The 27,737-nt window shown below is 42.4% G+C and overlaps 1 protein-coding gene across 2 annotated transcripts in view; it reads right to left on the bottom strand.

Annotated features, from left to right (window-relative positions):
* Positions 1–314: 314 nt before the first annotated feature.
* The window catches only part of mtcl2 (microtubule crosslinking factor 2), a 173,556-nt gene continuing 146,133 nt past the window's right edge, over positions 315–27,737 (bottom strand). The window contains exon 15 of one of the 2 annotated variants that reach the window (XR_012100889.1): positions 315–391. The gene's annotated coding sequence lies outside the window, so the exon portion shown is untranslated. Of the gene's footprint in view, positions 392–18,065; positions 18,852–27,737 lie in introns of those variants that run through there. The other variant, XR_012100888.1, reaches the window with a different exon arrangement.

The following is a 27,737-nucleotide window of genomic DNA, read 5'->3' as shown; positions in this document are numbered from 1 at the left end:
ATGGATTTTGCAATTGACTGGATATGTAGTTTAATTATGAGCTGCCAGAGGATGATTGATCAGCACAATATATGGTTCAAAGTTCACATCATACTGTGTGAATCTGACCTCCATCAAATAGTGTAATAACTTTAGATGGCTCTCAAAACAAAAGGAAATCCAGCAATCCTTTTCATGGTTAGAAGAAATATAGCCGAAACTGGTCCTAAAGATACAAAAGGTAGCATCCTTTTATACTGGTGGAGGATCAGTATGGAGATGTTACAGTCTGATGCTGTATTAAGCCTTTGTTCTTCACTGGCCAAAATAGGAGCAGCTGCCTTGAGTACAGTGTTGTTGTTTGATTTGGATTACCACACGATGAGTTGTCTCACACTGGATTTCATTTGACCTTTGAGCAATAAAGAGGAGATTGAGAACAGCGTGGTATGTGTACGTTATTACAGCACTAAGGCAGGGAATGTCTTTTAACTATAAAATTCCACAATGTCACAGCAGCAATGAAATGTGATTCAATCACAAAGAAGAGAAAATCTGCAGATACCGGAAATACAAGCAACACGCACAAAATACTGGAGGAACTCAGTAGGCCAGGCAGCATCTATGAAAAAGAGTATTGTCAATGTTTTGGGCCGAAACCCTTTGGTCTGTCCTGCTGAAGGGTTTCAGCCTGAAATGTCTGCGATACGCTTCAATAGATGCTGCCTGGCCTGCTGAGTTCCTCCAGTATTTTGTGTGTGTTGCTTGAGTTAAATGTGATTTATGACTTAGATAGATTTGAATATATCAGTGGTGCTCTTTCGGGAGGCTTGGGGAAATTTGTAGAGCAATGGACAAAATTTAACTCTAGCAGCTAAAAGATTAAGGGGCTTCCTCCATTTCAGTGGAGTACAGAATATCCCTATTGCAGAACAACTGCTACATTTACTAATAACAGTTGTAGCAGTTAGGATGAATGGATTTTGTGTGGCATTGAGATGGTTTCATCAGAAATTGCGGTGCTTTCAGAATAAACAACAATATGAAGGAATTCTGCTTTATTTTGCATCATTATTGCCAGTGAGCATGTCATCAGTGACAGGAAAGTTATTGAAAGTATTCTGAGGGACTAGATATATAAGTACTTGGATAGACTTGGACTGATTAGGAAAATCAGTATGGTTTTGTGCACGGTAGTTCATATCTAACCAGTATTACTGAGTTTTTTGAGGAAGTTACAAGGAAAGTGGATGAAGCCAACATTCACTGCCTTGCCTACATGGCCTTTAGCAAGACGTTTGACAAGGTCCTGCAGAGATGGCTGGTCAAGAAGATTTTGTTGCTTGGCCTTCAAAATGAGGTATTAAACTGGATTAGACATCGGCTTTGTGGAGAAGCCAGAAGGTGGTAGATGGTCACCTTCCTGATCAGATGCCTGTGACTAGTGGAGTGCAACAGCGACTGGTGCTGGATTGATTGTTGTTTGTCACTTATACCAAAAATCTGGATGATAATGTGGTTAACTAGATCAGCAAATTTGCAATTGACATCGGGTTGGGGTGTGGTAGGTAGTGAGGAAGACTATCAGAGCTTGCAATGGGATCTGTTCCAGCTGGAAAAATAGGCTGAAAAATGGCAGGTGGAATTTAATGCATTGTGTGAGGTATTGCATGTTGGGGGGACCAGCCAGGGTAGATCTTACACAGTGAATGGTGAAGCACCGAGGAGCGTGGTTGAACAAAAGGATCTGGGAATACAGGTCCATAGTTCACAGGCAGGTAGGATCATAAAGAAAGCTTTTGCCATTTTGGCCTTCATAAATCAAAGTGTTGAGTACTAAAAATGGGATGTTATATTGAAGTTGCATAAGATGTTTAGAGGCCTAATTTGGAGTGTTGTGTGCAGTTTTGGTCACCTACCTACAGGAAAGATGTAAGTAAGGTTAGTACAGAGAACATTTAGAAGGATGTTGTAAAACTGGAGGACCTGAGTGATAAGCAAAGATTGAATAGGTTAGGACTGTATTCCTTGGAGCGTGGAAGACTGAGGGGAGATTTGATAGAGGTGTACAAAATGATGAGGAAATGCAAGCAGGCTTTTACCACTGAGACTGGGTGGGACTACAACTAGAGCTCATGGATTAAGGGTGAAAGGTGAAAAGTTTAAGGGGAACATGGGGGGAAATGTCTTTACTCCAGAGGGTGGTGAGAGTGTGAAACAAGCTGCCAGTGCAAGTGGTGCACGTAAGCTCAACTGAGGAGAAGTTTGGAGAGGTACGTGGATGGTAAGGGCTATGGTCTGGGTGCAGGTTGATGAGAGTACACAGTTTAAATGGTTCAACATGGATTAGATGGGCCAAAGGGTCTCTTTCTGTGCTGTATTTTTTCTATGACTTTACCTATATTATCTTTAGAACTAGAATTATACAGTATAATTTTTATCACATTTAATCAAAAGCATTACAGCTGGAGCAACACGTACAAAATGCTGGAGGAACTCAGCAGGCTAGGCAGCATCTATGGGAAAGAGTATAGTTGACCTTTTGGGTAGAGATCCTTCAGCAGGACAGGAGAAAAAGAGATGAGGAGTCAGAGATAGGGGTGAGGGGAAGGGAGAGAGAAACACAAGGTGATAGGTGAAATCTGGAGTGTGGGGGTAGGAGGAATGAAGTAAAGAGTTGGGAAATTGATTGGTGAAAGAAAAACAGCTGGAGAAGGGGGAATCTAATAGGAGAGGACAGAAGGCCATGGAAGAAAGAAAAGGGGGTCGATCACCAGAGGGAGGTGAAGGGCAGGCAAGGAGACAAAGTGAGAAAGGGAAAAGGGGATGGGGAATAGAGAAGGGGGGCAGTACATGAGGTTTGAGAAATCTATGTTCATTCCATCAGTTTGGAGGCTGCCCAGTCGGAATATGAAGTGTTTCTGCTCCAACCTGAGTGCGGACTCATTGCGACAGTAGAGGGGGCCATGCATGGACATGTCAGAATGGGAATGGGAATTGGAATTAAAATGGCAGGACACTGGGAGATCCTGCTTTTTCTGGTGTACAGAGCGTACGTGCTCAGTGAAGTGATCTCCCAATCTACATTGGGTCTCACCGATGTACAAGAGTCCACACTGGACTCAGTAGATGACCTCAACAGACTCACAGGTGAAATGTCGCCTCACCTGGAAGAACTGCTTGGGGCTCTGAATGGTAGTAAGGGAGGAGGTGTAGGGGCAGGTGTAGCACTTTTTCCGCTTGCAAGGATAAGTATGGAGAAGCAATGATTCAGAATCACTCCTCCTTAGAAAAGTACTGTATATCTCTGTAAGGTAGCTTACTAATGTCAGGATTATCCTCAATCTTAGAATATTTGGAATAGATAGGAAATATTAATCATACATCATAACACCATAGAAAGAGGCCATTGGACCAATAGTCTAAAACTTCAGTCAACTTCACTTGCCCCTTCATTGAAATGTTCCCACAACCTGTGGACTCACTTTCAAGGACTCTTCATCTCATGTTCTCAATATTTATCATTTATTTATTATTATTTCTCTCTTTTTGTATTTGCATTCTGGTTGAACACTCAAGTTGATGCAGTCTGTCATTGATTCTGTTATGGTTACTATTCTGTGTATTTATTGAGTATACCCACAAGAAAATGAATCTCAGGGTTGCATCTGGTGACATTATGTACTTTGATAATAAAATTACTTTGAATGGCTCTCTACATACCAATCCAGTCTGCCCCATTTATCCACTCTATATCTGTTTATTTCTTTCAAGTGCTTTTTCAGTTTCCTTTTAAAAAATCTTGACCATATTTGCCTCTAACATCCTCTTTGGTAATGAGTTCAAGTTTATAGCCACATGCTGTGTTTAAAACTTCTTCCATACATTCTCTTGTATTTTATTTTCCAAAAATCTTTGTCCTGTCAGCTAATGCTAGCACTTTTTAAAAATCTGATGACCTTTGCATATCCATACCAAGTCTCTCTGCATCCTTATTTGCTCCAAGGACAACAACCCTAACAACTTATCCAACCTGAAGTCCATCATCTCTGGAATAGTTCCAGTAAAACTCCTCTGCACCCTCTTTCAGATTTTTGTATCCTTTCTAAAACAAGTTGATATGGTGCTCAAGTTGTATCAGAACCAGACCTTTATAAATGTTCTTCATCAATCCTCTACTTTTGTACATAATTCCCAGGAACATCCAGATCCCATGTGCTTTGCCAACTATTCCCTTGGTATGTTCTGGCAGCTTTAAAGAGTGATGCGCATGAAACCCCAGGCCCATCTGTTTCTGCGCACGCCCTAGAATTGTGTTATTAGGTCCATATTCCCTCTCCCCATATGTAACTACAACCATCATCTCGCAACTCTCTGTATTAATTGTATCTGCAATTAGTCCACCCATTCTGTAGGCCAGTCCTATTGTAGTTGTTTGGCACCCGCATAGTTTGACAAGGTTAGTGTCATCAGCAAATTGTATTTTTCCTCCTGTAATCCAATCTCATACCTGTCTGTCTTTCTCTCTCTATCTATCTATCTGTCTTTCTCTGTCTGTCTATCTCTGACTTTCTCTGTCTCTGCGTCTGTCTCTGGTGGCCTCTCTCACACTATATTTAAGCTGTATAGGAATTAATTTCAGGACAGAACCACTAACTATGATTAGCCTCAAAAGCAATTATTTATCATGGTATCATCACTAAAGACAGCATTTATTGCAGACTTCTAATTACCCTTCAACTGTGCAACAAAGCAACTGCAGGCGGCAGCCAAGAAGCGGCCACATTAATGTGGGTCTGGAAGTTCGTAAGTGCTATCTGGGCAGGGATGGCATATTTTCTTCCCCAAACCAGCTGAACAATCTGGTCATTATTATTGTTACTGTTAATTCCAGATAATTAACTACTTTAATTTCAATTCCCCATCTGCTATGGTGAGATCTGAACTTGTATCTCTGGTTCATTCAAACAGCCATCTGCATTGTTAGTTTTTATTCCATCTTACCTCACAGCACATGCTACTTTTAGAAGATTTTAAATGTGGGGGGCTTGATTTTTATGACGTTGGTATAAACAATGTATTAATTATATTCTTTGCTATCTTATGAATTAAAATTAATATGTTATTAAAATTGTTTCCACTTTGCTGATTGTACGTAAGATACTAATGCTGCTATATAAACAGGTTAGAAAAGCCTGTAGGAAAAATTGGAGTTTAAATAGCATACAAATTCAGTGCAGAAACGGGCTTTGGGGCCTACCACATCTACACCAACTATTGCACACGTCTGTACTAATCCCACTTACCAAATTAGGTCCAGAGCCTTTTATGCCCTGACAATTCCATAAGAAAAGGAGCAGAATTAAGCCATTTGGCCCATCGAGTCTGTCCCACCATTTCATCATGACTGATCCATTTTTCCTCTTAGCCTCAATCTCCTGCCTTCCACCAGTATCCCTTCATGCCCCGATCAATCAAGTATCGAGCAGTGTCAGCCTTAGATCTACATAAAGACTTGGTTTCCATAGCTGCCAGTGGCAAAGAATTCCACAGATTCACCACTCTCTGGTTAAAGAAATCCCTCCTCATTTCCATTCCATTCTGAGGCTCTGTCCTCAGGTCTTAGACACTCCCACAATAGGAAACATCCTCTCCACATCCACTCTATCAAGGCCTTTCACCATGCAATAGATTTCAATTAAGTCAAGCCTCATTCTTCAGATCTCCAGTGAATACAGGGCCAGAGCCATCAAACACTTTTCATATGACAAACTGTTCAATCCTGGAATCATTTTCTTGAACCTCCTTTGAACCCTCTCCTGCTGCAACACATCCTTTCTAAGATAAGGGGCCCAAATCTGCTCACGATACTCCAAGTGAGGGCTCACCAGTGATTTATAAAGTTTAACATTACATCCTTGCTAGTCCTCTTGGAATGAATGCTGATAAATCAATTCCTTCTCAGAATGATTCTTGATATACATATCAGATATTTTGTCTCTAGAATTGGAAGGGTAACAAGGAAATAACTGCCAGTTCAATCACTTTCAAACAATCTTCTCTGTTCCTGTGTTCTTAAATTGATTAGAACTCATTGAAACAAGCATATTAACTGGCAATCTTTATTATTGCCACTATTTAAGAATATGTTTAAATCCTCCTTATTAGAACAATGCAATATCCCCACTCACTCTTGGGGGTTCCCTACTCCATAATTGCACACAGTGGAACAAGAGCATTAGGAATGGTATTGTGACTCTTGATTCTAAGCATACAGTAGCCCAGTTTATATGGATGCGAGAGCGCATCACCTCATAAATTACCCAGCCACCTCTGGCCTCGTGGAACAGTCTGCAATGTCCTCATCAGTCACCTCAGAAACCACGAGAATGGAGTGGAAGCCAGTTATCCTCGATCCCGAGGGACAGCCTAAGAAGATTATTATCATTAAGGGTAATTTCCAGCCCATTTGTGAGAATGATTTCTCAGCTTGTTTTCAGTCATAGTCTTCTATTGGCAGACGCGCCTCAGCTATTAAAACAGAAGTGATCAGTTAAAATTTTTAAAAGCCATTAATCACACTTGACAACACAATACTACTGACTAATGCAGCCTCTGGCCTACAAGGTTTGATATAAAAACATACCATTTATTGTGAAGCTGTAGAAACCACTGGGCTTATTAATATTGATAAGTTGTATCACAACTTAGTTTCTCACTTGTCTACTGCTTATTGTTGTTATCTTCACTTTGAATAACAGATTTACCTGTACAATCGGTCCGGTGGCATCTATGGAATGCACAAAGGGTCAATGCTTCGACTGACCTGTGCTCCTCTGGCATTTTCTGTATGTTGTTTTGGATTTCCAGTATCTGCAGAGTTAGTTTCTTGTGTTACTAATGCAATTCTGTGTTCCAGTTGCCTGAAACTGAATGATCTTATTTGGCAACATTAACAGTTGTACTTTTACAATGAAAGTCAAAAATGAACTACAGATGCTAGAAATCGGAAATAAAACATAAAATGCTGGAAACACTCAGCAGGTTAGATGGCATTTGTGGAAAGAGAAACAGTTAACATTTCAGGTCCAGGTTTTTTTTTGTCAGAACTCCCAAAGCACTGATAATGAATAATTAGTGTGCTAATATGGTAGTAATGCATTGACTTTGAGGGTTATTTTTGCAAAAGTGACCACTACTTAAAAAAGTATTGGACTTGAACCTACTAGTTCATCTAGCTGGTCCCATGTGGCAATACTCTCAGAACTTTTCCAGCTTACTCATCTCCGCTGTTCCATTCAGCAATCTGTTCTGCAGATTCATTAGCTCTTTCACAGACATGAAATCAAAACAGGATCCACCGCAGGTTATGACAGGGTTCTCTTACATTTAAATAAAAATATCGAGACAAGCAAGGGCAAAGTGTAATTAAACTAAGGAGCTCCACTCAACCATTCAGGTTTCTCTGCAAGATGCAGCAATATTTCTGCAGAGTTCCCATTTGGCAGAAAGTGCTTGCAGCTTCGAAGCAGCTGGCAAATCCACCCCACCAGTCTCCTAAATGTTCATTTACATGTTTGAGCTGTGTGCAAGTTGGGTGGGTGTAAACTGGGGTGGGGGGGGGGAGGAGATGTATTGCCAAAACACTTGCCTCCTTCTAGGCTCCTGAACCTCCTAATGTAATGTTTGCTGGGGGTCTCACACAGTGACAGGACAATATTGCAGCTAGCAGAGTTATTTCCGTCTGCTCCTGTGACCGAGGTGAAATTGTGACCCCCAATATCTTCTGTTTGTACCTTCTCCCATCGAACTCAGACTTTCCAAAGATGTTGGTGGGTGGACGAATTCACCGTGTGGGTCAGTGGTACAAAAGGGGGAAGTTGATATGAATGTGGGGAGAATAAAATGTGGTTAGTGCAGGGCTAATATAAATGGATATTTGATGCTGTGGGCACCGGGCCTCTTTATGTGCATGTATGTACTGTGGCTTACTTCACATATTTCACTAGTCATTGCATATTAACTACATGATTGAAAATACTACTTACTGTCCTTTCAAAAATTCACATATTTTATTGCAGATGGAAGTTCTTAGAAACAAACTGGAATTTCAAATGAAGACTGCTGTATAAATTTAAATGTAAAAACATGATTTATGAATGGGATTGATGGCCTGTAAGACACAGCTTGGGTGACAGTTACGTTATTTTACTTGTGGTTATTCTAACAAAATTATCTTTGCTAATAATACTGACTTTTTAAAAAATGCCCCCAAAATACAAACTGTTTCTGTGATTGCTTTTTAAAAAAAAACCTAATCTTATATCTTTAGAATTTTAACAACTTGATCAAAGATAACAGATAAAGGAATTCTATTTCCTAAATCCAGACTTTAAAAAATGCATATGTAAGACTATAGATAATTCATGTTCACAGGATTGAATACATTTTCTCCATCTGTGAACTCTGTATGTATTGCATGCTGTATCTTTTATTCTCTCAGTCTCCCTATAAATTTCTACCGCTGTTCTACCAGAGTGCAGAAGCTCATTAATGGGAGCCAATGACGTGGAGATAGAAACCTCTCTGGGGGAAATCATGCGTGACAAGGAGACAAGTAAGCTTTTCTGTTTCCTTCCACAGTTTGCTGAACATTGTGAATTTAATTTTGTCAAAAAAGCAAATGGATTCTCTTCTCGTTTTCCTTTTGCCTTAAGCAGTTTTGTTGCTAAGGGAGAAATTTGCATCAGCAAGATTTTGTATATGAAACTTATAATGCCCCAGTACTATGTTCTTGAGAGTGCTGTTTCTGTTGAGTTATTCACAGGGATTATGTAACATTCATCACATTATGACCAGTATATGTTGTTTTGGATGGAATTTGCATTCAATTTGGTGGCTGAAGTACCTGAGGCATTGTGTTGAAGCATTGACTGGAGCCAGGCACCGTATTGAGAAGGGCACTTGTGCACTTGATCCTAAACCCCATCTAACATGTGCAGGATAAATATTATGGCATGCAATTTTGCACTTATAACAACAGTATTAGGATGGAGCTGGTAACAGTTGAGGAGTCGTGTATTGTACTTGGGCAATCAGATGCCGAGTAGAAGTGCTTTTCAGGAGCTCATAATCAGGTACCTGCTAGTTGACTGTGAGAGGATTTTGTGCTGGGTGTTATTTTGGGTCAAAGAGTGAAGAGCTCTAGATTTTAGAGTTGTTGGTATCATTAAGGAATGGTGTGTCTGGGGCTGACAGCTTGTCTTGGCTTCAAGGCATTTGTCATAACCATTGCTCCAAGGGTAAATGCAATCATTCCTCAAAGTGAGCAGGGGGAGCACATCGCATGACAGTCTGCTAGAGAAGGAAGAAGGAGGGCTTGCAAGCTGCCATCTCCACTTAGGGTTTTTGGACAGCTTCAACTTGACAGTGAGAACAGCATGTGGAGTCTCCATAGTTCATCAAGACTTGAGCCACAACTCCAGCCGATGAACCTCTTTCCAAGTGACGGGTAATTCCACAATGCCAACCAAAAGTGTTAGTCTTGCTCTAGACTGTATTTGGACCTGCTTGCAAAATGTTACTGTGACAGTAAAGACAACTTTGAATCTTGTGGACTTTGAATGATGCAGCCACTGTTGATTACATGTGTTGTGATCTGGTTATAACGCACGTTGGTAGATGACCAACTCCAAAGTGTCATTTTCATCATTCCTATGGCTTGTTTTGTCTATATTTGATCCTTCACAGAGTATGTGGATGCCAGGGAACAATGAGTACCTGTTAATAATGTGCTCTTGATTCTGGTCTCTGTCCTTTACATAATTGGTATACAACACATGCCATGAAGTCTGACAGACTGCTCCCTTGGCATACTGAAGCAATGATTCCACTACCAGGTTTACTCTGAGGTAACCCTCCAATGCCCAGCAGAGATGAGGCTTAAGACTGGTGTTCCACCCAATCTGGAGGCATCAAATATGATTCAACTGTGAGGTGGTGAAGGAGGGCATATAATATTCAGAACCCCTTTTTGTTTAGGCTGTCTACTGATTACTCAACAGTTACTCTAATAATAAACATCTCCCATTCTGAATTCATTAATTCTTCTAATGTGTGTCCCATCAACTGCTTCCCTGCAATGCTAAAATAACGGTGAAGATTTCAGATCAAGTTTGTACATCAAACCATGCTAGATATTGTAATTGTGTTAGTGACTTTCATACAGTTTCCCTTTTATATCAAGTGCGAGAATGAAATGTGAGGCCTGGAGTATTGATACATTGGAGCACGAGCTTGGCCTGAGTCTTCCTTGACTACCGTTATTGGCAAGCTAGCAATAAGGATATGGGACATTGACTGGGGTCTGTGGCAAATCTAATGCACTTACCGATCTTGACCACTTCTGTGAGATGGTTGAACTTGTAATACCTTAGCCAGTTTCTCAAGACTGAACCGAACTCCTCAGCTTCTCCTTCTCCTGTGTATTCAGTCTGCATTTCAGAAGGGCCTTCATCTTTTCCACACACCTACTCTGTCTCCGATGCAGTGTTCAAAAACTACAGTACTTGCCTCCTCTTGTGTTTTGCCACAACTTCTGCCAAGCCATTGCCCCCCCCCCCACACCCGCACTTACATGGCCTATTGCAGTGCTTCTCAATTTCAATGATAGGTGGTAAGAGTGGGATCCCTCATCTCTGACCCTCAACATAGGTGCCCCTCAGTGCTGTGTCCTAAGCCCCCTCCTTTACTCTCTGTATACCCATGACTGAGTCACCACCCACAGCTCCAATCTGCTAATTAAATTTGCTGATGACTTGGGAGGAGCCACAGGAGCTGTCAGCGGGGGGTGGGGGGGGGGCGTGTCCAGACAGGTATATGTAGTTCACCATAATGACATTACATTGATTGGCCTTAACTCCAATAATAACGAGGCAGCCTACAGAGAAGAAGTCATCACCCTGATGCAGTGGTGTCAAGAAAACAACCTCTCCCTCAATGTCGCAAAAACAAAGGAGCTGGTTGTGGATTACAGGAGGAATGGAGACGAGATAATCCCTACTGACATCAATAAATCTGGGGTTGAGGGTGTGACCAGCTTTAAGTTCCTTGGCATACATGTCACCCAGGATCTCACGTGGTCTGTACATACCGGCTGTGTGGTGAAAAAAGCACAACAGCGCCTCTTTCAGCTCAGACAGTTAGCATGAGTCCCCAAATCCTAAGAACTTTCTACAGGGGCACAATTGAGAGCATCCTGACTGGCTGCATCACTGCCTGGTATGGGAACTGTACCTCCCTCAATCACAGGACTCCACAGAGAGTGGTGCGGATAGCCCAGCACATCTGTAGATGTGAACTTCCCACTGTTCAGGACATTTACAAAGGCAGATATGTAAAACGGTCCTGAAGGGTCATTGGGGACTCGAGTTACCCCAAGCACAAATTGTTCCAGCTGCTACCATCTGGGAAACGGTACCGCAGCATTAACACCAGGACCAACAGGTTCTGGGACAGCATCTTCAACCAGGCCATCAGAATGATTAATTCACACTGATACAATTGTATTTCTAAGCTATATTGACTGTACTGTTGTATATGCTATTTATTACAAATTACTAAAAATTGCATATTGCACATTTAGACAGAGACATAACAAAGATTTTTACTCATGTGCATGAATAATGTAAGAAATAAAGTCAATTCAATTCAGTTCAATTCAATTCCTTCTGCTCATGGCTCATTTGTGACTTTCATTTAACTCTGTGACCCTCACCATCCATCATTGCTAAAGTTTTTCTTGGTCAACTGTATTAATTATTCTAATATACAATCAATATTTATGTTTTAACAGGTTATAGGTATATGTTAAATAAAATGTTACAGGTGTATATGAAAAAAAACTATTACAAGTCTCTGCATAGGATGCTTTATGTATAATATAAATAATATTCTTCCAACCAGCGACAAACAAGTGATTGATATTGTTAATTGGGTCTTTAGTGAGATGCTTGTAACCGATGCAAACTAGTGAGTTTTCAAATATCTGGTTGCAACTTGGTTAAGGATAATAATTGAAGATCACCTCTTCTCACAAGATCAAGACAGTTACGAGCTTTTGGTAGCAGGTGAAGAGCTTGACTAATTCAACTAGATAAGAGGTGGGAAATCCAAATAAAAACAACTTGGCTCTCTCCCAGAGCTATGGAAATTTATTTTGAATATCGCTAGTAGTCCCGATATTTTGCTTGCTGCGTTTGAATTTTGCCTGAGCTGTTGCATCACTCTGCAGCTCAATAAGACGCATTTACCATGCGGTGTCAACATCATTCACGTTCACCCCAATCCGGAATCTGCATCTCCAGCAGGTCTCTGAACTGAAATTCCATATCAGTGTGCAGTTGTTTCAAATGATCCAGATACACAATCAGATCATTATCTTGCAATTCTATTTTACGAGTGACCACTGATGGAAATTGGATAAACTCGGGATGTCCAATCTTGCTGCTGAAAAGTTAGAATTTTCCCAGGAAAGCAGTAATAACCTCTTTGCAGTTTTTTTTTCTTGTAACTGTCTGTTTAATAAATTCAGTTTGACAGGTAAAATATGTCACACTTAGTAGTAACAAATTGTTCTCCAAGCTGCTTATCACTTAGAAATTCTGGACTTAACTGGAATCAACAAAGGATGCTCGACAATTGTTGCAGGGCTTGAATATTATCATCTCTTATACAGTTAAACTGGGTGACACAGGATTTCATTGCAGATGAGCCTAATGCTTTCTATGCTCACTTTGACCATCAAAACATGGAGCCTGCAGCCCCCAATGATCCTGTGATTTCAGTCTCTGAGGCCGATATGCGAGTTGCCTTCAGGAGGGTGAACCCACAAAAGACATCTAGCCCAGACGGGGTACCTGGCCAAGTACTAAAGTCTTGTGTTGATTAACTGGCTGGTGTGTTCATTGAGACCTATAACCTCTCACTTTGGCAATCTGAGGTACCCACCTATCACAAGCAGGTTTTCATTATACCAGTGCCTAAGAAGATCCTATCTTCTTAGTGCTGATCTCGTCTTTCCAAGATAGTGCCAGCGTACAATGCTCCCTTGGCTGACATCTTCCAGATAGCTTATGAAAATGTCTTTTTTTAAAAAAAAACTTCCTTTACATCTGTTTCTAGAGCCTGCGATTTACAGTTTGGAGATCGTTTAAGTGATCCAGCGCTTTGCTGTCTCTGAAGAGATTCTGGGAAGCAAGTGCATGCTCATACAGCCTCAGTACGAAGGAACTTTGAGCTGGGATATAAGCCAATGTTAGACTTCATTTCCCCTGTTAAAGCATTCGAGTCCATTAATCACTTGATTGAACTTTATTCTTTGGAGCGTAGAAGGTTGAGGGGGGGTCTTGATAGAGGTATTTAAAATTATGAGGGGGATAGATAGAGTTGATGTGGATAGGCTTTTTCCATTGAGAGTATGGGAGATTCAAACAAGAGGACATGAGTTGAGAGTTAAGGGACAAAAGTTTAGGGGTAACATGAGGGGGAACTTCTTTACTCAGAAAGTGGTAGCTGTGTGGAACGAGCTTCCAGTAGAAGTGGTAGAGGCAGGTTCAATTTTGTCATTTAAAAAAAAATTGGATAGGTATATGGACAGGAAAGGAATGGAGGGTTATGGGCTGAGTGCAGGTAGGTGGGACTAGGTGAGGCACAGACTAGAGGGGCCGAGATGGCCTGTTTCTGTGCTGTAATTGTTATATGGTTATATGTTATAAGACATTTGATTTCTCTAAACCACGGGGGCTTTGAGAGATGGCTCAGATGCTTTGAGAGATTTAGGGTCGCAAGCAATTTCATTCAGGCTTCAGAAGAGCAGCAAGTAAGCACACCGATATACTGCATGGGTTACAAAGCAGATGACATCATGGGTGAATTAGGACTGACATGCTCAGGAAAAGGAGTACAAAACAGTGCAGGGCAAATTCAAAGAATATTTCACAAAGAAAGTGAAATGTGATATATATGAGAGGAAACAAGGTGCAGTCAGAAAGACTACAGAAAGAGGGAACAGCAGAGCTCAGCTCAAAGAACACAGACAAGCGAAACAAAGAGCAGGTAAAATGTCTAAGTGCAGGAGGTGCAGCAAGTCTCCATTCCATGTCAAAGAGCTCTGTCCAGTAAAAGAAGTGAAATGTCACCATTGCAATAGAGCTGGCCATTATAAAAGCCAGTGTCATTCAAAAACAGTTCTTCAGGAGGTCAAAGAAGACCATGATTCAGATGAAGAGAAACTCTAGATTGAAATAGAGAATGCTGGTGTACTACAGTTCAGTTGCAAAATGAAGCAGTGATGTTCAAAATGGGCTCTGGGGCAGACATCACAGCCATCCCCTAATGTCTGTTCACAAAACTGGTGAAGGGAGCAGGCAGAATGCTAAACCCAACAAAGAAAGTGCTCGTGGGGCCAGGGAAACATAAGCTCAGTGTGAAAGGAATGTTTACTACTTCCATCCGTAAAAATGAGAAGCAGTTAAAAGAGGATATCTATGATGTTCAGAGTCTCTTCTCACCACTGCTGGGAAGACATGCCATCAAGAGGTTGAACCTCATTACAAGTTTAGATTCACTAAACAATGTTCAGTGGCAGGATAAGTACCCGGAGTTGTTCACATGCTTGAACATAGTAAAACAAGAGTGCCTTAATCAATTGAGAACAGGAGTGACGCTGTACTCTTTCACCACAGTGAGGAACATACCAATCCCATTGATGGAAAAAGTCAAAGCAGAACTGGAGGGAATGGAGGCACTTAACATCATAACTAGAGTGAATGAACCTACTGACTGGTGTATGGGCATTGTTACTGTTCTCAAGCCAGATGGCTCACTGAGGATCTGTGTTGATCCAACAAAATTAAATACCGGTAATGCAGTGAGCCGGTAGAAGATTATTCTGCCCTCCACTGAGCACAAATTGTGTATGCAGTGTGGAGCATAGTTCTTCATCAAGCTAAATGCGTACTCAGGGTCCTGGCAAATCCGTTTAGCTCTTGAACCACAGAAACTCACAACCTTTATCACACCATATGGACACTATACCTTCAAATTTGCAAAGTTGGGGGTGGAGTTCTTAGGCCACCAACTGTCCTCAGGGGAAGTGCAACCAGATTCAGACAGACCGGCAGGAGTTGAGAACATGGAACAACTTACAAATGTATCAGAGACTTGCAGTTTTGTTTGCATGGTAAACCAACTAGGAAAATTTATTCCAGATTTGGCAGAGAAAACAAAGCCACTACTTGACCTCCTCTCTCAGGGAAACATTTGGATCTGGGGCACACCACAGGACTTAAAGTAGATCTCAACTCTCTGCCAACATTGGTATTCTTTGATCTGGACAAACCAACCAAGGCCTCAGCAGATGCCTCTTCCATTGGCCTAGGGGGAGTGCTCATGCAATACTGCAGTGGCGTATGGAAATCAGTGGCATATGCATCAAGTGCACTAACTCCTACTGAACAGCGTGATGCCCGGATCGAAGCAAAGACACTGGCTCTTGTGTGGGCTTGAGAACGATCAGCTGCTACTTGATAGGCATTGAATTCCTACTTGAAACAGAGCACAAGCTACTTGTCAGCCTCCTTAGCTCGAAACTCTTGGATGACTTACCTTCACGTCTGCAAAGATTCAGAAAGAGGCTGATGTGTTACCGTTATGAGATTTAACATGTCCCCCGAAAATCGTTCACAACACCAGACACTCAGTCGAGGATTCCATGCAAAAGTGAGGGGACAGAAACTGACTCCACCCTCATGGAAGATACCAACATTTACTTAGCTCAGGTACATGAAAGCTTTCCTACATCCCAGAGTAAACTGGACAAAATGCGTGGTGAGTTGAAAAAGGACGAAATCTGCAGCAAGGTCCTGTAATACTGTGAGCATGGATGGCCACCTGTTCCAAAGGAGCTATCAAACTCAGATCATACTGGCTTGAAAGAGACACAATCACCACCCTTGATGGTTTGCTCCAGACTCGTCATTTCTGCTTCTACGCATGCTGGGATCATCAGTCGAATCCTCCAAGGACATCAAGGCATTGAAAAGTGCCACCTAAGGGCGAGGCAGTCTATCTGAGCACACAGCTAGGAGATTACGTAAAGCTATGTGAAGCATGAGGAAACTGCACACGAGTCACGCTGAACCTCTCTGCCCCACAGAATTCCCAGACCTGCCAAGACAAGTCGCAGGCAACTTCCGAGTTGAAGACCCTAACTTGGAGTTGCGCTCAGACATTGGTTCTTTGTGGAGGCGGGATATGCTCCAGGGGTCTCAAGGATTGGACGCTTTTTGATATCCCAAGGACACGGCCTCGAAGACGAGTGCGCCTTTGGGGTTCCGTGGTTTTGTGGCCCTGCGGACAGGCTGTTTCTAAACCGGTGACTTTGACTGAAGTGACGGAAGAGAATGGAACATCGGGAACAGTGGATCAGCTGCCAGAGGCTCTGTACTCGGCAAATCGCGCTCTCTCTCTCACTGGTAGGAGAACTCAGGAAAAAGAAGTGACACAACAAGCTTCTAGCACGGTAAATCGGTGAGTTGTTTTGTTATGTCTCACCTCTTGCTGTAAAAGGGGACATCTCTTTTTTTCCTTTATTAGGGAGGGAGAGTGAGAGACTGTGGGTTTCGAATTGTCGGGTGAACAATTAGTTTTTGCTGTTCTACAGATCACAGTCTTCAGGGGCCTTGCTGTTGCATGGTTGGTTGGTGGAGGATGCCGGTGGCTTTTTGCGGAAGTGGGTGGGAATCATTGCTTTGCTCCTGCTTGTGCATGGGAGGGGGAGTAGGGGAGCTTTGGGGTTCAAGCATTTTAACTGTCACTCATTCTTTGGGGCGCTCTTCTGTTTTCATGGATGTTTTGCGAAGAACAAGAGTTTCAGGATGTATATTGCATACATTTCTCCGATATTAATGGAACTGTTGAACTAATCACATTGTGGATTACTACTCACAGAATCTTGAGCTATCCACTACATCCTCAGCAGCAGTTATACAGCACCTGAAAGCTGTATCGCTTACCATGGAAAACCAGAATCACTTGTGTCAGACAACTGTCCACAATTCAGCGGCTCAGAATGCAAAGCCTTAGCCAGGGACTATGAGTTTAAACATCAAACAAGCAGTCCATTGGCACCCACAGGCAAACGGAGAAGTGGAAAGAGCCTGTGTAAACTGTTCAGAGTCTCCTACTGAAGGCAAAAGACCCCTACAAAGCACTCTGCCTTATCGCTCCACACCTCTTGCAAACGGCTACAGGCCGTCAGAGCTGTCAGGGGCCGGAGACTGAGAACAAGCCTGCCTGTTCTTCATTCCCTTCTCCAAACCTCACTTACCCAACTCAGACCAAGTGAGAAATTCTGAGACAACACAGCGCGAGCAAATGAAGAGCGTGCATGATCTCGGACACGGAGCAAAATCTTTGTCGCCGCTCAGGAGTGGTGAAGCTGTCTGGGTTTCAGACCAATCCACCAAAGCAACAATAGTCTGGCAGTGGGCGCCGTGATCGTTTGCGATCAGAGCAACGCGAGGTGAAATCAGGTGGGACAGGCGTGCACTGTGTGTCTTCAAAGTCCACGAAAGGTAGAGGAAGTAATAGAGTGGCTTGATCCTTGTGACAAGGCCCACTTACCTGCAGTGGATGCAAGAAACTCCATCCACTCCAACACTTCCAGGAACCTATACCAGATATGGTCGTTCATCTGTTCCACCACAGAGATACACTCCTTAGCCTAATAGCTTAGGGGGCAAGTGACTAAAGAGGCAGAATGTTCCTCTCACTTTGTCAGAGTGTTCAGGAAGTCTACCTTCTTTACATTCAGTGTTTTTTAAAGAGTTCTAATTTTGAAAGCATTTCACAAATGAGACTGTTCATTAAAAAAGGAATTAGTGGGGAAAAAAGTAGGAAAACGAAGAGTGGGAGACCATTAAAAACAGAGGAAGAGTTAGAATGTTGGCAATTCTTTTTTCAGATTCAGATTCAGGTTCATTTTATTGTCATTTAGAAACCACAAATGCAATGCAGTTAAAAAATGAGACAACGTTCCTCCAGAATGACATCAGAAAAACACATGACAAAACAGACTACACCAGAAAATCCACATAACGTTTGGCAATCCCCAATCCAGAGTTCGGAGAGGCTGCTGCGTATTAATATTGTGCTACCATCTTAGCGCGTTCCCCGGAAAGGAGCTCCAATCCCACCAGACAAACAAGACCAAAAACTAAAGTTACAAGACCTGCACAAAACCACATAGTTACAACAGTGCAAACAATAGCATAATTGATAAAAAAAAAACAGACCATGGGCACAGTAAAAATAGTCCAAAGATGTTAAAAGACTATAAGTTCAAAAGAAATCACCACACAGTTTCCACAAGTCCCCAGGGTCCCGACAGACTCGCCATCCCACGCTGGCGGCAGAAGGGAATATCCCCGCTATGGACTTCCACAGTGCTGCCCGACTCAGCCTCGCAGACGCAGCACACAATGAAGGCTCCGTCGAACCCAGCCTCACAGACGCAGCACACAGAGAAAGCGACCTGACTGCAGCGGATTCCGAGTCCATCAAACCTCCGAACCTCCTACCATCCCCTCCGGCACAGCTTCTCCGAGCACCATCCTCTGCTGAGCGCATTAAGACGCCCCCGCCAAAGGCCATCGACAATGCGATTCCGACAACTGGGGGGCTGTTCTTCCCAGCAGAGACCCGGACCTCACAGCAGCAGGAACAACGACGAAGGTCTTCCTGGAGATTTCCAGATGTTCCGCTGTGCTCCCATGTCCATTTTTCATCCAATTATGATTGCGCACGGCACCCTGCTTCACAAATAACAGATAATCAGCTCCGGAGTGCCCGCTGCAAGCTGCGTCGCGCCGCCATCTTGAAAATATAATTTTTCAGTTTCAATTTTTATGTTTATATAAGGAACTTAAGTAATGTGCTATGGTTAAAGTGAACCAAATCGCTCAATTTCAGTGACTGTAATTTCAATATAGTTCTATAGACAAGAAGTACATACAGTCGGCCCTCCTTATCCACAGGTTCCGCATGCGTGGATTCAACCAACCACGGATCGGGAAAACCCAGAAGTTATCTCTCCAGCACTCATTGTTTGAACATGTATAGACTATTTTTTCTTGTCGTTATTCCCTAAACAATACAGTATAACAACTATTTACATAGCATATTAGGAATTATAATATGATATTATAATATAATGTTGTAATATTAGGTATTATAAGTAATCTAGAGATGATTTTAAAGTACAGGCAGTCCCCGGGTTATGAATGAGTTCCATTCCTGTGTTTGTTTTTAAGTCGGAACAGGTACATCTGGTATTATTTAGCGTTAGTTAGTCAAACATTCGTCTTAGTATATAGTATATAATTTACCTTTCTATGCATATAAAACACTTAAGAAACATATGTATTTCAATAATTAAACCACTGCATTGCTTAGTAATAATTGTAGCGTTCATCGGGGCAGGGCCTTTTGCATGCTCCGTTAAAATTGTTCCGATCGTTGACCGACTGTAGCCTAACGCTTTTCCAGTGACCAACGGTGTTTCACCTCTTTCCGATCGCTTTATTCCACTTTATTTTCAATCGTGATTGTGATTATTTTCGTGAACAGAAACACTGCAGATTCAGAGCTGTGCTGGGTCCTAAGGTCCACCGCACTGAGACAGGTTAAATAAGGGACTTGAGCATCTGTGTTTTTTGGTATCCGCAGGGGGTCCCGGAACCAATTTCCCGCAGATAAGGAGGGCTGATTGTACCTAGTTTTTTTTTATTCAAAAAGGGGCATTGTTAATAGGGTTATTCCTATGTCACTCAGTTAGCCACACCCACATGGAAGGAGTTCACATATTGCATGAGCAGTGTGATCAAATATCCTGCTCTGCACTCTCCCTCAACATCAGACACAACAAAACCTAATCAGTAAACTTCAAGACTTTGGCCTCAAAACCTCCTTGTGGAATTGGATCCTCAATTTCATCACTTGCAGACCGCAGTCAATTCAGATTGGCAACATCTCTTCCACATTCACCATCAGCACAAGGCTGTGTGCTTAGCCTCCTGTTCTACTCATTTTACACTTACGACTGTCTGGCTAAGCACAGCTCCAATGCCACATTCAAGTTTGCTGACAACATCACTGTCATAGGCTGAATCAAAGGTGGTGTTGAATCAGCATTTGGGAGGGAGACTGAAAATCTGGCTGAGTGGTGCCATAACAACAAACTCTTACTCAATGTCAGCAAGACCAAGGAGCTGATTATTGTCTTCTCAAGGAGGAAATCAGAGATCCATAAGCCAGTCCTCGTTGGAAGATCAGAGGTGGGGAGAGTCAGCAACTTTAAACCCCTCATTGTTATCATTTTGGAGGACCTATTCTGGATCCAGCACATAAGGCCAATCGTGAAGAAAGCGCGGCAGCACTTCTACTTCCTTAGGACTTTGCAAAGATTCGGCATGACATCTTAAACTTTGACAAACTTCCATAGATGTGTGGTGGAGAATGTATTGACTGGCTGTATCGCAGCCTGGTATAGAAACAGCAATGGCCTTGAATAGAAAATCCTACAAAAAGTAACGGATAAGGCCCAGTCCATCACGATAAAGCCTTCCCCACCACTGAGCACATCTATGTGAAGTGTTGTCACAGGAAAGCAGCATCCCTCTTCAGGGACCCCACCATCTAGGACATGCTCTCTTCTCGCTGCTACCATCAGGAAGAAGGAGCCTCAGGATTCACACTGTCAGGTTCGGGAACAGTTATTACCCCTCAAACATCAGGTTCTTGAACCAAAAGGGATAAATTCACTCATTTCATTTGTTCCCACAACCAGTGGGCTCGCTTTCAAGGACTCTTCATCTCATATTCTCGATATTCATTGCCTATTTACTTATTATTATTTATTTCTTTTAGCATTTGCACAGTTGGTTGACATTTGCACAATGACTGGATGCTGAAGTTAGTGTGGTCTTTCATTGATTATGGTTATAATTCTATTATGGATTTATTACGTATGCCCATAAGAAAATGAATCTCAGCATTGTTATCGGGGACATATTCTATAAGCAACACACACACAAAATGCTGGAGGAACTCAGCAGGCCAGGTAACATTGTTTCAGGCTGAAACTCTTCATCAGACTGGGGAAAAAAATGAGAAGTCAGAGCAAGAAGATCTCGTCCACTGCCCATCACCTCCCTCTGGTGTTTGTCCCCTTCACTTAATTCCATGATCTTCCAAATGGATTTCCCCTTCTCCAGCCCTTTATATCTTTCCCCAATCAATATTTAGCTCTTTTCAACCCTCCCTCTTTCCTGGTTTCACCTATCTCCTACCACCTCGTACATCTTCCTCCACTCCCCCCACCCCCCACCTTCTGACTTCTCATCTTTTTTTCAGTCCTGATAAAGGGTCTTGGCCTGAAATTTTGACTGTTTACTCTTTTCCATAGACGCTGCCTGGGTGGCTGAGTCATCCAGAATTTTGTATTTGTTGCTTTCATTTCCAGCGTCTGCCAATTTTCTCATGATGGTGACATATATGTACTTCGATAATAAATTTAACTTTGAAATGCCACTCTACTACCAAGATAAGTGAATTGAACTTTTATAAGTATGAGGGATTTAATGGAAGTTGTAACGGTAGGTAGTTTTGCAGTGATGGACTTCACACATTCTTGCTTCTCAGCAGTTTAGCCGTTTCAGGCAGATGACCCCACTGCAGGAACTGCAGCCTTCACGCCACGTTTTGTAAGTATTATAACGCACATGGGTCAGTGGAAGGCAAACAGAAACAGTCTCCTGCTGCGTCTGCAGTTTGCGATTTGGGGGTGTGTGTGGAGCGGGGCTCAGAGGGCCACCCTGGATGGTGTGAACGGTGTCTTGTGTGTGGTCAAACAGGAGCGGAGATAATGATTCACGTACTGCAACTCCCGCCCCCCCACCACACACACACAGAATGCTGTTTTGATGCCTCATTTGTATCATCTAGTATTTTCCAACTACATTTTATTCAGTTTTCCAAGTACATTATACAGATATTTTTATTTATATTTATTTTAGAGCTCCAGACTAACCTTGTGGTGTGTGTGCCAATATGCACAGGCACAGGACACTTGCTAAGTTTAGGCTCCTTGTTAAGTGATCAGGCAAATAACTTAGAATAAATGGTAAATCACTTAGTGAGAGTATGTTTGTGGTCTTCTGCAGCTGTGGCTCACCTGCTTCAACGATTGACGTGTTGTGCATTCAGACATTGGTCTTCTGTTGTAATGTGTGTCACTTTCCCCTCAGCTTGAATCAGTATGGCCATTCTCCTCTGACCTCTCTCATTAACAAACTGCTGCTCACATGGTGTTTATTTTTGTTTCTGCACCTATTTTCTGTAAGCTCTAGAGACTGTTGTGTATGGAACCCCCATGAGTTTCTGAGATACTCAAACCACTCCATTTGGCACCAACAATCATTCCATGGTCATCGTCACTTAGATCACATTTCTTCCCAATTCTGATATTTGGTCTGATCAACAACTAAACCTTTTTTATGCATTGAGTCACTGCCAAATAATTGTCTAATTAGATACTTGCATTAACGAGCAACCTAATAATGTGGGCACTGAGTGGAGATGCTGAAATCATGATAATTGACAGGGTAAATTTATACTGCTTGGTCTGGATCAAATGGATTGGGATTCATCAAGCCTAGCAATTCCTTAGCCCATTTACTGGTACAAGCTAAACTTAGCCACATAATGAGCATGCATAAGCTGTAATTTCTACATGGATACCAATAATGATGCATCAATGTAATCCATAAATAACATAAATTGTGGTATTGTAAAACACAAAAATATATTTTGCTTTTAAGTGGAAGTATACATAAGAAGTGAAATTTGCACCTGCAGTTTGGTAGGTGGGAACGTCTCTAATCTAGGTATTGTCTATTAGTTTTAACTGATGTTCACTTGTTCATGGAAGAGAGGCTGCAGATATCTAATAGGAGCATTACTGTACTGAAACACCTGTCTGTAATTTATGCTGAAGTTTCTGGGATCTGAAACCTAACACACTGGAAAATAATTTTGGAATTTTTTTAAATTGCCAGTTCCCAGCTAGAAACACAGAAACATAGAAAACTTACAGCACAATACCAGGCCCTTCAGCCCACAAAGCTGTGCCAAATATGTCCTTAACTTAGAAATTACCTAGGGTTACCCATAACCCTCTATTTTTCTAAGCTCCATGTACCCATCCAGGAGTCTCTTAAAAGACTTTATCATATCCGCCTCCACCACTGTTGCCAGCTCCCATTCTACGCACTCGCCACTCTCTGCATAAAAAAATCTTACCCCTGACATCTCCTCTGTACCTACTTCCAAGCATCTTAAAACTGTGCCCTCTCGTGTTAGCCATTTCAGCCCTGGGAAAAAGCCCCTGACTATCCACACGATCAATGCCTCTCATCATCTTATACACCTCTATCAGGTCACCTCTCATCCTCCATCGCTTCAGGGAGAAAAGGCTGAGTTCACTCAACCTATTCGCGTAAGGCATGCTTCCCAATCCAGGTAACATCCTTGTAAATCTCCTCTGCACCCTTTCTATGGCTTCCACATCCTTCCTGCAGTGAAGCGACCAGAACTGAGCACAGTACTCCAAGTGGGGTCTGACCAGAGTCCTATACAGCTGTAACATTACTTCTCGGCTCTGAAACTCAATCCCACAATTGATGAAGGCCAATACACTGTACGCCTTCTTAACCACACGGTCGACCTGCACAGCAGCTTTGAGTGTCCTATGGACTCGGACTTCAAGATCCCTCTGATCCTCCACACTGCTGAGAGTCTTACCATTAATACTATATTCTGCCATCATATTTGATCTACCAAAATGAACTACCTCAAACTTATGAACTCCATCTTCAACCATCTGGTTGAACTCCATCTGCTACTTCTCAGCCAAGTTTTACATCCTATCAATGTCCCACTGTAACCTCTGACAGCCCTCCACACTATCCACAACACCCCTAACCTTTGTGTCATCAGCAAATTTACTAACCCATCCCTCCACTTCCTCAACCAGGTCGTTTATAAAATTCATGAAGTGTAGGGGTCTCAGAACAGATCTCTGAGGCTCACTGACCTCCATACCAAATATGACCCATCTACAACCTCCCTTTGCCTTCTGTGGGCAAGCCTATTCTGGATCCACAAAACAATGTCCCCTTGGATCCCATGCCTCCATACTTTCTCAATAAGCCTTGCATGGGGTACCTTATCAAATGCCTTGCTGAAATCCATAGACACTATATCTACTGCTCTACCTCCATCAATGTTTTTAGTCACATCTTCAAAAAATTCAATCAGGCTCGTAAGGCATGACCTGCCTTTGACAAAGCCATGCTGACTATTCCTAATCATATTATGCCTCTCCAAGTGTTCATAAATCCTGCCTCTCAGGATCTTTTCCATCAACTTACCAACCATTGAAGTAAGACTTACTGGTCTATAATTTCCTGGGCTATCTCTACTCCCTTTCTTGAATATGGGAACAACCTTCGTAACCCTACAATCCTCCAGAACCTCTCCCGTCCCCATTGTTGATGCAAAGATCATTGTCAGAGGCTCTGTAATCTCTTCCCCCGCCTCCCACAGTAGCCTGGTGACATATCCAACTTGATGCTTTCCAAAAACTCCAGCACATCCTCTTTCTTAATATCTACATGCTCAAGCTTTTCAGTCCGCTGTAAGTCAACCTTACAATCGCCAAGATCCTTTTCCATAGTGAATACTGAAGCAAAGTATTCATTAAGTACCTCTGCTATCTCCCCTAGTTCTATACAAACTTTTCCACTGTCACACTTGATTGGTCCTATTCTCTCATGTCTTATCCTCTTGCTCTTTACATACTTGTAGAATGCCTTGGGATCTTCCTTAATCCTGTCTGCCAAGGCCTTCTCATGGCCCCTTCAGGCTCTCCTAATTTCATTCTTAAGCTCCTTCCTGCCAGCCTTATAATCTTCTAGATCTGTATCATTACCTAGTTTTTTGAACCTTTCGAAAGCTTTTCTTTTCTTCTTGACTAGATTTACAACAGCCTTTGTACACCATGGTTCCTGTACCCTACCACCCTTTCCATCTCATTGGAACGTACCTATGCAGAACTCCACGCAAATATCCCCTGAACTTTTGCCACATTTCCTCCCTACATTTCCCTGAGAGCATTTGTTCCCAATTTATGCTTCCAAGTTCCTGCCTGATAGTCTCTTATTTCCCCTTACTCCAATTAAATGCTTCGCTAACTTGTCTGTTCCTATCCCTCTCCATTACTATGGTAAAAGAGATAGAATTGTGATCACTATCTCCAAAATGCTCTCCCACTGACAGACCTGACACCTGACCAGGTTCATTTCCAAATACCAGATCAAGTACAGCTTCTCCTCTTGTAGGCTTATCTACATACTGTATCATGAAACCTTCCTGAACACACCTAACAAACTCCACCCCATCTCACTCCACTGCTCTAGGGAGATTCCAATCAATATTTGGGAAATTAAAATCTCCCACCATGAAAACCCTGTTATTATTACAACTTTCCAGAATCTGTCTCCCTATCTACTCCTCGATGGCCCTGTTACTATTGGGAGGTCTATAAGAAACACCCAGTAGAGTTATTGACCCCTTCCTGTTCCTAACTTCCACCCACAGAGACTCCATAGACAATCCCAGCATGACTTCCTCCTTTTCTGCTGCCGTGACACTATCTCTGATCAACAGTGCCATGCTCCCACCTCTTTTGCCTCCCTCCCTGTCCTTTCTGAAACATCTAAAACCTGGCACTTGAAGTACCCATTCCTGCCCCAGAGCCATCCAAGTCTCTGTAATGGCCACAACATCATAGCTCCAAGTACTGATCCACGCTTTAAGCTCATCCGCTTTGTTCATAATACTCCTTGCATTAAAATAGACACATCTCAAACCATTGGTCTGAGCGTATCCCTTCTCCATCACCTACCTATCCTCCCTCTCACACTGTCTCCAAGCTTTCTCGATTTGCGAGCCAACCGCCTCTCCAGTTTGGTCCACAACCCCTGGCGATTCTAGTTTAAACTCTTCTCAATAGCCATAGCAAACCTCCCCGCCAAGATTCTGGTTCCCCCTGGGATGCAAGTGCAACCTGTCCTTTTTGTACAGGTCACACCTGCTCCAAAAGAGGTGCCAATGATCAAGAAATTTGAATCCCTGCCCCTGCTCCAATCCCTCAGCCATGCATTTATCCTGCACCTCATTCTACTCCTATACTCACTGTCACGTGGCACAGGCAGTAATCCCGAGATGACTACCTTTGAGGTCCTGCTTCTTAGCTTCACCCTGTAGTCTGTTTTCAGGACCTCCTCCCTTTTCCTACCTATGTTGTTGGTACCAATATGTAAAACTGACCTCTGGCTGTTCTCCTTTCCACTTCAGGCTATCGTGGACGTGATCAGAAACATCCAGGACCCTGGCATCGGGGAGGCAAACTACCATCCACACGATCAATGCCTCTCATCATCTTATACATCTCTTTCAGGTCACCTCTCATCCTATTTTCACCATAAATGTTACTTGGGATATGTAAAAGTTAATGAGACCATTGGTGACTATTAGCTTTGCAGCTCAAGTTTTAAACCCAATCAAATTCTTAATCCGCATAACTGGAGCTTTTCAGGAGCAGAACATGCTGCCTCAATTTTCCTTTAGGAAGATCAGGGTCATTAAGCTCAATTTTACAATTTTCACAATTCCCAGGTTATTTGTAGCATCTCATAAAGCACCAAAGATCATCCAAAGAATTTAGCTAAATTAAATAAATACCAGTTCTTATCAGTGATTCTGTGGAGTGTCCAGTTATTGTTATTGTGAGAAAATGAACCGACAGATTGGGGGTACAGTTAGCTAACACTTTGTGTTTTCAATTTTGGGACCAGTTTGGATCAGCCTTGATTGAATGTATAGAGAAGCTCTTTTGGTTTGATCTAACAAGGTAGCATGCCCAATATAACATCTTAGAAAGCCTACAGGGATGTATGATGATTCTGACATCAGCTATCTCAAATGGTGGCTGGCAGTGGAATTGCACTGGCCTGTGTGGAGTTTTACACAAAATTGGTAGAGGACACATTTTTCTTGAATTGCACATCCTTCTGAAATGGATGCTGAGCCCGTGTTTTTTATTGTGCAGACTAGAAACTTGACACCTCTGAGGCCCTCTTTCGAAGAATACTCTGTGAAACAAGGTCCAGCAAGTTCAAGCAATGTCCTCATTAACTCTTCCAAAGTTCAATTCCACGCGAGCTAATCACAACATGTATTCTCCAATGCTTCAAGGCTATGGAAGTATTAGGCACTCATTTTTGGTTTTATTCATTTTTATTTAGAGATACAGCATCAGAACAAGCCTTTATGGACCATGAGCCAGCACCACCCATTTATACCCATGTGACAAATTAACCTACGTCTTGGAAGTGCAGGAAGAAACGGGAGCACAGTCGTGGGGAGAGCACACAAACTCATCACAGGTAGGAATTGAACCCAACTTGCTGCTGATGTAATAGTGTTACACTAACCACTGTGTTACTGTACCATCCACATTGTGCACTCTTCAATCATCCACTCCACTCCATCCCTTTACATTGCAGTCCATGCCC

Source organism: Hemitrygon akajei, chromosome 11 (assembly GCF_048418815.1).
Source record: "Hemitrygon akajei chromosome 11, sHemAka1.3, whole genome shotgun sequence".
Lineage (NCBI taxonomy): Eukaryota > Metazoa > Chordata > Chondrichthyes > Myliobatiformes > Dasyatidae > Hemitrygon > Hemitrygon akajei.
The sequence above is the reverse complement of the archived record's forward strand: the minus strand, read 5'-3'. Positions and strand labels throughout refer to the sequence as shown.